Source organism: Acanthochromis polyacanthus, chromosome 21 (assembly GCF_021347895.1).
Source record: "Acanthochromis polyacanthus isolate Apoly-LR-REF ecotype Palm Island chromosome 21, KAUST_Apoly_ChrSc, whole genome shotgun sequence".
Taxonomy (NCBI): domain Eukaryota; kingdom Metazoa; phylum Chordata; class Actinopteri; family Pomacentridae; genus Acanthochromis; species Acanthochromis polyacanthus.
Genome location: NC_067133.1, coordinates 14,556,805 through 14,571,403, shown reverse-complemented (window position 1 = coordinate 14,571,403; position 14,599 = coordinate 14,556,805). Strand labels below are relative to the sequence as shown.

The 14,599-nt window shown below is 39.1% G+C and overlaps 1 protein-coding gene across 5 annotated transcripts in view; it reads right to left on the bottom strand.

The window, feature by feature from the left end:
• LOC110948477 (RNA binding protein fox-1 homolog 3-like) overlaps positions 1 to 14,599 on the bottom strand; it is a 550,111-nt gene that overhangs the window by 519,333 nt on the left and 16,179 nt on the right. For all 5 annotated transcript variants that reach the window (XM_051941123.1, XM_051941117.1, XM_051941119.1 and 2 more), the window contains exon 3: positions 3,683 to 3,780. The gene's annotated coding sequence lies outside the window, so the exon portion shown is untranslated. The remainder of the gene's footprint in view (positions 1 to 3,682; positions 3,781 to 14,599) is intronic.

The window sequence follows — 14,599 nt, the reverse complement described above, 5'->3', positions numbered from 1 at the left end:
GGATGAAAGGCCCTGTGTGGTAAAAATCTACTTTTATTGTGTTTTATGGTTGTTATAAATTTGGAAGTGTAAACTAAAAGAAGTTAAGATATGAAGGTGTTTACTTCTGCCATCCATCATAAATAGATAACCTCCCAGCTTTACAAGCCAGTGAGAGTTTAAATCAACAGCTATGTTCCAAAAGAGCAACCAATAATCAAACTTTGTTTAATTCTGCACCTTCACAGCCTGCTGCTTTCAGGTGAACCACTCCACATGAGCGGCTGTCTTCTAGTCCACCAGGTTTCTTTACTTTGAGCAGCTTCTGCTAACTCTAAAATGTCTCAGCTATGAGCAAAGCACACTAAAAGCTCTGCAGTTGGCTACAAGAGTGAAGACAACAGTATCCATGCAGTTCCGGCATCTAAGAAAGAGAAGATCCTGTGGATTACTTTTATTATGGATGATAATGTCACCACAACAAAAGGAAATCCTTAGCGTTTGTGCAATGCTTGGTCAATGTGTCTAACAGAAACAGTTCAGTTGCATTCACACATACAGACACCGTTTAAAACAGTCATGGCGAAATGAACCGTCTTTGCAGCATTTTCAGCTCAAGAATTGGAAAAACACACTTTGGGGAAAAGTGAGACTTTCATTAATTTGCTGAAATGGGGAACAATTTGGAATCTTTAAAAGTAAAGTCCGTGATTCTAATCAAGTGCAGTTTTTTTGTCAAATTCAGCACATAACTCCTCACAGGCACAATGCTATTCCAGTGTCTTTTGCCTGTTTAAGTTCATGTACATTTATACTTATGCACAAGACAGAGGGAAAAGAAAGGGAAGGGTGCATGCAAACTATCTGAATATGCTAAGTAGCCGAATATCAAATATGTTTCTCCAGGAGGTTGTACTTCATTTCAGTTAAGCTCAACGAACAAGAACGTCATGGTTTTGTACTGTGCACACACTAAAATAATTGACAGAAAACACAGTGTAAAGATGCTGAACATGCTTGAGAAAGTTTAGATCTTGATTACTTTCGAGACTCTGCACATTTAGCCAATATAGTTTCACGTATGTGCGCTGGATTTATATTTTTGGAAATTTCAAAAAACCGTCCATTTTGATGCTGCTGTCAGCTGCAATAGACCGCAGCCATGCTAAGTACTGCAGAGGATTCATCAAGGCAGTCATAATTGCCATCCTTGTGCTAAATGAAACACATATTTGTATATATACAGGGAAGGTAGACTTCAGAGAATGCAATATATTATAAAAATACATGTCACAAACATAAAATGATGAAAAATGGCTGCATACATTAGAAAGCTATGGCGCAAATGAATATATGTAACATTTTAAACAATTAAATGTCAAAATCTTGTGCACTTTGTAAAAAGATTCACACTACACGCACAAATGGCCACAAGTGACACTTGTGGCCATGACTATGACTTGTCAACACAAAAAAACTAATTGGTGTGAGGGCTCATTAAGTTTTTCAGGTAAGCTGGCTGACTTTCTGTGAAGCTGAAAAGGGAACCAGTGCAGCAGTAGATGAGACAGAGAAATGAAGACTGACAGCAAGAGGAATGGGACTTGAGCTGGAAGAGGGGTTTGGGGCCCTGGCCAGTCGCTGCAGTAGCAGTCAGGGCTGCTGTGGAAAGGGTTAATGCAAGACAGTAAAGTGAATCCAGATGTGCTGTTATTATTAATATCTCTGGCTGATGAATGGGAAGGTAAAATTACAGGCGCCAGCCAGGGAGGCCCCGTGCATTGCCCTGCCACCCAGGAGCTTCCCAACTCACCTCTACAGCAGCAGAGGGGGGTGAGACTATCAGCGGTGTGAGACTGTCAGCGTTCCTGCATGTGGTTTCAACGTGTCAAACAACCAGGAGGCAAAGCAGGCGTGTAGACAGGCAGTCACTTTCACCGGCCGGCGGTCCAGCTCTGGGCAGAGCGATGGGCGTCAGACACATGACTTCATTCCTTAAATTCATCTCAGTAGCTGCTCTGTGTCACTTCACGTCAAGTCAGAGTGAAGGATATAATGATTTCATTCCAGAATCTAACCAAATGTGGCAATATAATGGCATTTTTGGATTCAAGCTCAATCCCTCACTATTTTTAAACCACTTTGTTGCCCCATAAAAATATTCTATGTTGAAAACAGAAGCAGGACTAAGAGTGGAACAAGGATGTTATTTAATCAAAGAGTCAATCTACAAAAACAAACTGCCAACTCTTTTCCTAATGTGCGTATTTTTTATGCTTCTCTGATGTCCTGTTTTTCTCAGTGTGATGATGATAAAAGGTTAAATGATTTTAGGCCTGTTAAGATAAAACTGACACAGTGACGGACATTTCTGCAATTTACAGACTAAATGATTAATAAATAAAAGCAAACTCATCAAGTGCAGGAAGCAATTATTAATAGCAGCCTTAGATTGAACACTTTCTGAAACTCAACAACCAAATCAATGAGCTAGGAGAAGACTATAATGAAGTTAGATTAAATCAATAAATAAGAAATAACCTCAAAAATCAACATGTTTGCTAAAGATGCAGTTGAAGTGAAAAGTGAAACAGATCCGTGGGCCTGATAGGAAGGAACCTATAATCACTTTATGGCCTCTATAAGCTCCTCACACCTCCTCCAATTCACACCTCAGTCAGCCTCTCGTGCTGGTTCAACAAAAGTTGCCTTGAATTCAAACGGACATGGAGACAGACAGGGTCTCATACTATTTCTGGGAGGCAGAGTTGTTTTTTTCCTCTCAATGTTTCCCTTTAATCATAAAAGCTGAAGTCTGTGTGTTCTCTTTTAAAGCAGGTTTTTTATTGGTTTAGAACAGGAGTTTCTAAAAACTATTTGTACTGATGACAAACTACATGGTGAGATTGTTCTGGCTAAATTAAGTTCCATTTATCCAAATTATTATTTGCAGACTACTTAAGCCTTCTTGTACAAATCATCTACATTTGACAGAAATGAATAATGAATGTTTTTTTATTGTATGTTTATCCTGGTTGTGTTTTATGACGATCAGTTTACAGTTTAAGGGCAAAGGGTGGGTGTTTTGTCACTTTATCTCCCAACAGTATATACAGCTATCTTCTGTGTGTTGACAGATTTTTATTGCATTTTAGTGTTGTTGCAAGTAAAACCTTAAATTTAGATGTTATGACACTGTCTGGGAGAATTATGAAAACTTGAGAAAACTGATACTCGCCCCCATTCTGCACTGCAGCCGCCTGAAGCATTCTGACATCTCTGACCGCAGTTTCCACGATTAAATTAAAATTTAAAGATAAATTTGAAAACATCTGTCTTTTTTTTATTTCAGGCTTCCAGCCACACAAAACCGCTGTTCATCCATCCATCTCTGATTATGCTCTCTGTATTTGAAAACTGCAGTGTCAAGTTTTCATGGAGACAAAGAGAAAAAGATTGCTTTCTGCAATGCATCTATGAAATTAATTTCATTTTGGGAACCAAGAGAGTCCATGGGCTCGCTACAGTAAGCTTTGGATAGCAACTACGACTTCTGACTTAACACTAAATCAGAATGTACACTGTACAACAGAAGCAGAAACATGCTTTGTGTTCAGCTACACTGGTACAGAAAATATTTACCACGGAGAGTTTGAAGTGGAAGTTAATCCACACAGTTGATCCATTCATCACCTGTACTTACCAACTTATGTTGGTGCATCCGTACAGGCAATTTCTGCACTTGTTCATCTGAGTGAGAAGCCTGGAAAAGTCGGACATAAGATGATGGACAAATGCCAGCTGAAAAGAAGAGAAACACAATTTTTGGGAGTGTCAGTTTTTTTTTTTTAAATGCATTCAAACTATGATGCATAAGTGCATCTTACCATATGGGCAAGCATTCACACCTGAAATGCAAAGTAAGCCTCTAAAGACAAACATGTCAGATAGTATAGCTTTCTTTTAAGCTGTATTGCAGTTGTGGCAAAATCTATTGTCTATATAGTGCCTCATTTTAGGGTTGTGGTGCACTCTGTTGCAAAACTTTCTTGTGGCAGTGCCTTCTTGTAGCAGCTGTTTACGAGATGAGCAGAAGAAGCTTGACAAACTCAGGAAGATGAGAAAAGGAATACAATTCCCGGGAACTAAAGGATGGCGCAGTCACAGGAGACAGCAGAGGGGCAAGAGACAGTGGTGGGAACTCAGAAACAAGCGTAAATCCAGTAGGGGAGATGGAGCCTGGTTGGCCACAGGGGCTGTTGTTTTAACCGTCAGATGCACGGCTGCACAGAGGGAGGGGGTGCAGTGATTGTAGGTGGGATCTAGAGGGAACAAGGGGGAAGCATCGCTCTCGGGTTGCTGTTGTCCCCAAGCAGTTCTGTGGGAGCTCAGCCAGTCTCGCTGTCTGCCCACATGGGGCCCACACCACCTTCCACATGACAGCTCGGAAGACAACCTCGTGCTGGCTTTGCTCACCCTCCTTTGTGCATTTTCAACACAGGGATACCAGACAAATTATGCTTAATTACTGGAGAAGGTTGCCAGAGCAAAGGCTGCTTTGTTGCCAATGCCAAGTGTGTAAATGTTAGGGTGCAACCTTATACAGCCACCCTCAGTCCCACTAAGCAGATGCTCTTTCTGTTGCTGGAAAAACAACAGGCTGGACCAGGTTTGGGTCTGAAACTCATTTCCAAGAAGCAATCTGAAGTCTCACAGGGCAGCTAACGAGTACCGAGTGTTGACTCTGTCTGGCACAGAAAGAAGAAGAACCCCAACTTTGGAATAGGTGACCTGCTCAACTGAGACAATTAAACTGACAAGTCTGAAACCCCAAGACTCATCTCTTCAATTATCTGCCTTCTGCTTGTTCCAGTAGGATAGAATAGAATGGCTTTATTGTCATCACACATGCTGTCTGAGAAACGGTTTTATTGTGTAGCAGTTTCTAAGCATTGCTTTGGAAAGCCGTACCTATTAAAATAATTTACACTTACTTTAAAAAGAGTGGGAAAACTAATTATCCAGCCTGGATGGTGATTGAGGGCAATGAGAAACTGTTAACAGATTAGGCTTGCTCCACTCTCATATACCAGGATTGGATGAAAACAGGAATAAGATTAGTCTGATGTTACCATATCATACCCCCTTGCTATTTATATTCTGCAAGAAAATATCATCTCCTCGTGATGTAATTATGTTTCCGCTGCTACCTAAATGACAGATTTGTTGGTATGGGAATGTGCAAAACAAAATCAACTCTGAAGTTAGGTTACATATACGGAGAAATACTCACTACAGAATCAAATATGGATTAATCTAACACTGAAAGCAGTCCCTAACAAAGAAACTATTTCTGCACATTCCAGTAAACTTTGGTAAAAACCAGGTGCAAACTAACCGTGACGTCACCCGTTGGTTTCAACGCCGAGAAAATGAAGCCCGGATTTTGCTACTTCCTGGTCGCCGTTTTGGATTTTTTGGAGCCAGTGACGTAAAAAGCGTCATCAAACAGGCTGGACCGGAGAGCAACTAGGGGCAGGATTGGCTGAGGACTCTTTTCCTGCCCACATTTTACCGCAGAGGCTTCTGTTGCTGTCTATCAAGTATAGCCACGCCCCCTGGCTCTGCCAACTTGAATGATTTATTTAAAATTCAGTATTGATTTATTTTAAGATCGGCCACCTGATCTCTCATTTTGACCATGAAAACTAACGGGGGAAAAAAATCCTGAGCTGTAGAACATCAGTCTATCAAATTTTATTTTTTCCAAAAATGAATTGGGGTCTATGAAGAAAAAGCTTTTTGGAGCCAACCCTAGCGGACAGCGTGATATTGCAAGTTTTTGACACTTCCGGGTGGGCTACAATTCTGGAGCCAGATGCTACGTCCATCTTTATATACAGTCTATGGTTAAAAACTACAGCAGCAGCCATGATTCCTGCTCCTTAAAAAGCATATATATATATATATATATATATATATATATATATATAATTTATTTATTTTTTAAAGATTCAAACTAATTGCTTTGGTGTGAATATGCTTGGTTACACAGTGACACCAGTAAGTAAGGGCAATGTTTCGCCAAGTTAAAATAAACGGAGTAGAAGAAGCTAAAAACAATACTGGCTGTTTGTGAAGAAAAAGATATCATTCACCCATGAGAGAAATATGAAGAGAAGTTAAGCAACTGTATTAAAACAATAGAGTTTCAGTTATTTCCTCATGTCACGTGTAGAACCAATAACCGAAAAACATGCTTCTCTCTTCCATGTAGAACATTAACTCTTCTTCAAAAAAGTAAAAAAAAAAAAATCTTTAAAAAGCTTAAAATTTTGGACAGCAGTGATTTTTTAACGTTGCGTTATCCAGGAATTCTTTCTAATACAATACTTGAAAACATGCCAAACAATTCATGAAGGAAACACAGTACAGAGTTGGGAAGTCAAAAAATATTCACAGCGGCTAACACAGTGCTTTCAGTCTTTTCATGACACTGTACAATAGAAATAAAGAATATCAGTAGCTTTCATTGAATTTAACATAATCCTACTATGTAAGATAGGATTGCAGGTTAAAATGTTGCTCCACACATAAAAAAACCTCACTTAATTCAATTAAATTTTGCATTGGTAGTTATCAGTATTGTTTCTCATTCTAGTCATTTCATGAGCAGACTTTCTGATTTGAGGATCAATAGCAAATTTATAGTAGCTTCAAATTTGCATTTCTTGTTCTTAACCGTTAGAGCGAGCTGGACTAGTAGCCCTGTGGAACAAACAGTGCTCCAGACTCAGATTTATCTCCAGTGGAGTTGGATTACAAAGCGACTTTCAAAACAGCAAAATGTTAATTGATTTCTAATCAACATAACTGAGCAGCGTGGGTAAGGCAAATACTGCAAGCTCGAATTTCAACCAATTTCAGGAGTCTGAAAAATGAGGAGTGGCAGAGAGAGGAGACTTTTTAAAAAGTTGGAGTCAGTCTGATTGCTCCCCAGGGAGACATTTCCACCACAGTGTCCCACAAATGACATGTCTGTATGTAACATAATATGCTTTCTTTAAGAGGTGACGCTTTAGTGGGAGACACATTCTTCTCCAGGAGCCTGCAGTCAAACACCGCAAATGTGTCAGTTCTTCGACTTTATCTTTTGTCAAGTTTTAAAGTGCAAGTGAGAGCTCATACCTGCGCAGGTGTCTGACTAAGCTTGATTCATATAGACTGCTGATTTGCAGAATTCCTGGATTGAAGAAGTCACATCTATGTGTACATACTGCTTGTACAACATGAAGAAACAAATTAAGTGGAGTTTTATCAGATTTTTTAGAGAGGTCCTTGTGGGTAGATTTATTGGACTATGAAATCAAACATCTGTGTTGCACACAAGCATATTAACAGGCAATTTGTACCAATGAGATCTGTTTTAGTTTAAATTAGACCATCACATAAACACAGAAACAAAGACATTTTCCACTGCTTCAGGCTGCGCGCTGTTTGTTTTCTGAAGCATTTTTCTCATGCAGAATGCAATGTAAAGCCTTCTACAGACATCCAACATGGATTTCCACAGCAGACACCATTTGCACTCATCTACCTGATAAACAAGTTTGTATGCAGTTTCTATCACGCGTATGTACATTTTTGGCCCTGATGTGGCTGCAAAATTGACTTTAATTGGAAAGATTGAGATGCAGACAAAAGACAGAGCATGCTCTTGGTCTGTGCAACTCATCACTTCCCAAAACCTGACGTGTAAATCAAATAGAAGAAGAGGCAAACATGCTTACAGATAAGGGAAACTATACAGCAAACAACAGAAAAGAGTAGTCTGCCCTCAGATTTTGCTTCTGAGATATTGGATTTCATGGACCCTAAATAGACCTTAAAAACAATACATATGAGATAAGATCTAGTTTTTGCTGCTGGTGGTTGCCTGTTGTTGTTCATTGTTCATTTAGGCTTGAATTGTATAGCTTGTACACAGAAGAAACAAATGTTTGGCTTGGTAAATTGAACTGAACCTTACTTTGAATTTTACATTAAGAACGAGTACTATACACTACAATACCAGACTAGTTTTAATATGCACATGACTTAATAATACTCTTAGATCTGATTTCATGTCACTTGGAAATTACTCCATATTTGCAAAGTGAGTAGGTCTTCAAATTGGTTGCAAAGTCATAAAACATACAAAATATAAAATCCAATAGTTTTAGTTCAAACAGCGGGTCTTGAAACAATATTCCTATTCTCATACACCATTTCTATACTGACAGCAGATAGGATTTTTACTATAAGCAATGAGGAGCCAAACTTTTCATAGACCCAAACTAAACATCTTCTTCTTGTTGCAGTCATGCAGAAAACCAACATTGCCCAAGGAAGTAGTATGTAGTGTATGATTGTAAGAGATCCATTTGATATGTCTGACACAGACTCCAGTAGGAATGTCACCAGAACTGATACTTGGATAACCAGTCAATGTCAAAATACTGAAAAGGTGATAGGTACTGAAAGTAGCAAAGGTACTATGGATGATGTAAGTTGTGGAGATGCTAGACAACTACATGTGAAATGGTGGCAGCAAGGCCGGAGTCAGATGATCAACTTAAAGATAACCAAAAGACAGAATGCACAGTGTGTTAGAAAAAAATCTGGAATGAATGAAGGAGACTTCTCAAACCTATCTATGCAGCTCCAAGTCAAACATCTGGATCTGTACACAGAATTTAGTTTGAGCGAGTGTCAATTGTTTGAACTTTCTATCAATGTGACAATTTTCACATGCTGAAATGCTAACGTCAATGTTTGCAAACTGCGACAGCTGCATCTGTTGTAGCAATGCTTCACAAACAATGTTTGTCAAAGGCTAATTTGGGTTATTCAATCTGATGTTGCCACAGCTCAAAAATTTTGATGTTTTATGGCAGCTGACCCACAGCTCCATGGTGCATAACCACCACCTTTAGAATTAAAGTGTGGATCATGCTATATTCCTCTGTTTAGACTAGTATTTCACACATTAAGTTCAACCGCAGCATCCTTTGAGCGATAGCTCGTAACTTTTGCTGGGTGCCACTCATAACATTAGCAGCATGGGTCAACTAACTTTTGTCTTTTCAAGGATGATAACAAATAATAGTAATCCAAGGTTAGCTGCAGCAAGACGGAGTATCTGTGTGTGAATGAGAGGGACCCAAGTGGAAGAGTGAGGTTACAGGGAGAAGAGATCAAGAAGGTGGAGGATTTTAAGTACTTAGGGTCAACAGTCCAGAGCAATGGAGAGTGTGGAAAAGAGGTGAAGAAGCACGTACAGGTAGGCTGGAAGGCTGGAGAAAAGTGTCAGGTGTGATGTGTGATAGAAGAGTTTCAGCTAAAATGAAAGGAAAGGTTTACAAAACTGTGGTGAGACCAGCCATGTTGTTTGGTCTGGAGACAGTGTCCCTGAGGAAAAGACAGGAGGCAGAGCTGGAGGTAGCAGAACTGAAGATGCTGAGGTTCTCTTTGGGAGTGACCAGGATGGACAGGATCAGGAATGAGTACATCAGAGGGACAGCACATGTTAGAGGCTTTGGAGATAAAGTCAGAGAGGCCAGACTGAGATGGTTCAGACATGTCCAGAGGAGAGAGAGTGAATATATTGGTAGAAGGATGCTGAGTTTCCCACTGCCAGGCAGGAGGCCTAGAGGAAGACCAAAGAGGAGGTTTATGGATGTGGTTAAAGAGGACATGAAGGTAGTTGGTGTGAGAGAACAGGATGCAGAAGACAGGGTTAGATGGAGGCAGGATGCAGAAGACAGGGTTAGATGGAGGCAGGATGCAAAAGACAGGGTTAGATGGAGGCAATTGATTCGTGGTGGCGGCTCCTGAAGGGAAAAGCCGAAAGGAAAAGAAGAAGACTGACAAAAAATATTTAGAACCGACACATACATTTAAAGTAAAAATACAATGATCGGTGTCAAAATTTAGAATTAGAAAAGCACTGAGAGCGCAGAACACCGCCAAGGCTGTTCCTTTCCCGATATGGCACTGTGATAAATTCAGCATTTGTTTTATTTAATAAATGCAACATTTGTTTGTTAGTTATTGATGATCAGAAATTATGGCATAACAGAATGTGTCCATTTGATATAGATGTACCCACAAACAAAATGACCTTGGTCTGTGTTAAGCATGTGTACGTTATGTACGGATATCGAATCAAGTGAGCTAAATATGTAGCGGGCAGCGGAAATTGATGGGACTGAGAAACACCCCCACAATTTAATCAATTGTTCCTTCTATCATTTCTTTTTTTTTTTTAAATTGACGTTTATTGGCCCCTTTGCAACATCAATAGAAGCAGCAGCAGCAGTAATAGAAGTTACAGTGGATGTTTTCTGGTAGCAGTCATAACAGCTGTAACTAATCTATATCCATAAATATTTGGACATAAGTTTGCATTTTGGGGTTATACACATAACATTAACAAAACTATACACCCATTTTTTTGTTTTTGTTTGCCTTCTATCATTTCTGATGGATAAGTCACGATAAGTCCGTAGCAGTCAATTTGTCATAGGATTGCAATCATGTGATCGTCAGCAGGGAGCTGACATGGTGTTCACTTATTGTCATACTTTTAGTGACGACGTGCCGCTATCTCGCAATGATATAGAAATCTTTTATCAGAGGATCAAAACTATAAGTCGCATCACTGCCAAAATCTAATTACTTGGTCCTTGTGTCATCTCTGACCTTCCCTGGAAATTTCATCCAAATAAGTTAATTTGTTTTTGAGTAATGTTGCAAACAGACAGACAAACCAACGCCGATCATCACACAAGTCTGCCGCGTTCCTTAACGAAGTAATAATACAAACTCCAGTGCAAATGTAATAACACAAAAAATGCAAATAATTGGAAAAATGCTGACTATTAGACCTCACAATGGACTAAATGATAAAGGTCAACTCTTATTTTGTGAGCTACTGTCATTATTAGAAATGTCCTGAACCCATTCATAAGATTGGGATTAGGATCAAGGCCAATTTGGGCAATTTTTAGTGATCGGTATCAGCAGGAAGCGAAGTCTGATTCTTTTTTGTCATATTGGCACATTTCCTAACAGAAAAGCACTTTCCTAGTAATCCCAGATTTAATTAACCAATGTGCACAGGCTGGAGGTCATTAAGGCTCAGATGAGACTTCGTCACGGTGCTCCTTTACTCACTCAACTCTCGCATTACTCTCTGCTTGCCAACATGAAACTGCCTGCCTCCACCTGCTGGTGCAACCATGTACAACAGCTACACCACAATATCCAAATTATGGATATAATAAATATTAGCATGGATATAATAAAAGACTCGGATTGGATTGGGAGCAAAGAAAAACTTTTTAGGGTTATCCTTAGTCATTGCTGTTCAGACTGTATAATGCAAGTACATTTTTGTGTATTAGCTCACTGTGTTTGCAAAGAGATTTCACTCAGTGAAAGTCGATCTTGAAATATAGTTATTTGATTATTTTAGCATTGAATTTCGCATTGGTACCAACTGCTAGATTTTTGCAAGAATGAAATAGGACTGTGAATGTTGCATTTGTGTGGAAATCACTTCTAGTAAGAGATTTCTTTAGAGGAATGATTGCAGCAATCAAATACACTTTGAAAGAACATACTGTATATGCAGACTTGAAATCATGAGAGCCTCTTGTCTTATGCATGTATAACAACAATAAAAGGCCTGATGGTCAGTGAGAATGGTACCCTTAAGCCGACATTTATAAACCAGCTCATTGTGCTAAATGAAGTGTAATTTTGCACACTTCAGCAAAATTAGGGAAATGTGGGATGTTACACAGGTATTCCTTATTTTAATTTCAAATGTAAATTCACATATTCTGATATTTTCTAGAGTCCAAAGGGATATCTTCAAATATTTTCCTTCTGTCCCTCTAACAATCCAAAATAACTGCTCCATTAATCTCTTCTCAAAAATACTTCTGATGAATGATCACTGATCAGTCAAGACTAAATCACAGAAAATGAGTGATAAATGTGCCTCTAAAACTGCTTTCCTAATTTTGTCTTGCCTCCTTGCAGCATTTCAAACCTGCTGCTGATAAATGCCGATTCTTTGAGGGAAGTTTAGATTGATAGATGGTCTGCTACATTGTGACATGGCAATTTGGCATGGAATGGTGCACTGTCACCAAGGTCCAGTGATCAAAGGAGTCAGAGAGGTCAGCAGGACAGTTCACAGTCTTCACACCCATACCAGCCTCCTTCAGAATCTCTGCATATTTTTCCATCTTATCCCCTGCCGTGTGAACTCTGGAGGTCTGACTTTTGGCTACACACAAACCATCTCTGATTTACAAAGTTGCATTTTTGCTCTATTCTGCTTCCTTCTTGGCACTAAGTTATCATTTTATATGTTTTTGCACAGAACTGCATTAAGATCATGAGTTAATCTAACAATAGGGGTCCTATAATGTCATCTTCTTTGAGTTCTGTGTTGAGTTTCTGCAGGCAGTGCTCATTCTGTGGTAAATATTACAGCTCAGTTCAGAGTATTTTTCCCAAGAGAACACCTGGAATTTACAACTACAATAAAAACTTTAATGAACTGGTTGTCCAAACTGCTATTGTGTGACACGCAGTAGAAAAACAGATATTTGTCTACTTTAAACTATTGATTATTTGTTTAGTTTTATTAGTTTTAAGTTAAGTACACGTAATTGACCTGGTGAGAGGAGGGAGTCCAATAGCGCTGTCACATACGAGCTCTTCATGGATCAAAGAAATTCTGAGCCAGCATGGGTGCTGTTTGACTGTGAACACTCAATGCTGTGCCCCTGACTAGTAGGGATTCACTGTGAGATAGAGCTGGAGAGGGGATCAGTGGTTGGACCGGCTGAGGGTAGGGAAGGAGGGGATTGAAAGCAAACAGCCTACTGCCAGTGTGATATATGTTTAAACCCACTGGGTGCAGAGCAGAGACACACAGCTTAAGATCTTTAACTCGTCTCAGCAACCAGGATGGTCGATCCCTGCCGACTCTGTGACTCAAGCTGGTGCTTTATTAAAGAAAAACAGAAGCTGTGCTTCAATGCCCATATGCAGGCAAAGGCGCGAACATTGTCTCTACTATCAAATCTCTTAGTTATGTCAGTTTTTTTTTCTTCACTAAAGAATCAAATGTAAGCATAAATACAAGCATCTGCAACCTTTAATTGCACCTTCTAATATAATTTGGAGACCCTGAGAAACAAAAAAAAAAAAAAACACACATTTTACAAGGCCACCATCTTACTAAAGGTGAAAATAGGTAACTTTCACTGTCAAAAATCTAAAATTTGTACTTTTAAAATTATGTTTAGATGTGGGAAGAGGGGAGGAGGGATTGAATGTCAAATGTGGAATTAGATTTTTTCCAAATTACTTCTTACAAAAAAGGGACAAATTCTCACCAAACATGATTTTGAATGTGTTTTTTAGACAGGAAAAGTTTATGTTTACATCAGTTTAAATGGATGCATTACATAAATACTAGTTGTTGAACGTACAATATAGTTAGGATAACAAATCCTTTCTTATATTGCGCATGTGTAGTCATATTTTACATCATTCTCACTGAGAAACAACTATGGATATCACAATAAATACAGTATATTGGCTGAATGAAGTAATAAAGTCTACAGACGTTTTTTTTAAGGGTATCATTTATGGGCTGACATGACAAATTGTTTAGGATACACAGTGTATACAAGTGATATTTAATCTGATTATATGCATTTTATGCTATCCAAAGGGAAATTGCTATTATGACCAAACAACAAATTCTCATTTCATTGTCAACCGGGAAAAATATCTGGTCAAATCACCAAAGTTTTGTCTAAATTCCACCAAGAATTCATTTCACAGTCGGTTGATGGAGCTCTCTAGTCCATCAATATAAACTGATGGAGAGACCAGAGTTTACATTGACTGGAACAATGATGCGTCTTTATAATAAATATGACATCCATCTCCTACATCTGTTTTTACATTTAGCCCCACATCGCTCTGCTCTGTGCAGCTGCTCTGACCGATTCTTAACTGTGCCGAGAAAACCCATCATACCGTCTATGAACATTTATTGCTCCAAATCAGCTTCCCAGACACTGAAGTATGAAAACAGTGGCTCAGAGACAGAGGCCCAGTACCCGACCCTGAGACTGACTCACTGGTACAAGTTACTCTGTTCCCCCCTTCTTTAAATTTCAGCCCGACGCCAACCAAGGTCTGCAAGCAAAGAAGGGAGACTGCTATTTGCCATGCTGTAACAATTAATTAGGAGACACTCAAATTACCTGAGTAGTCCTGAGACAGTCAACTGAGAAGCTCTCATGAAGAAAGACAACCAACTCAGACCACCCAGGTCCACATTTAAAATAATAGTAAATAAAAAGATAAAGCTAAAAACTTCTATAATAGCAACAGAAGACTGACACCATCTGACTGTGGCAACACATTTAAAAAATAAAGTTGCTTTTTGATTATTTTAACAAATACTTTAACAGCTATAGAGTGCTGATGATGGCCTGATGGGACAGAACGATTAAAATGGGTCACATTTGAAGCTGGATTT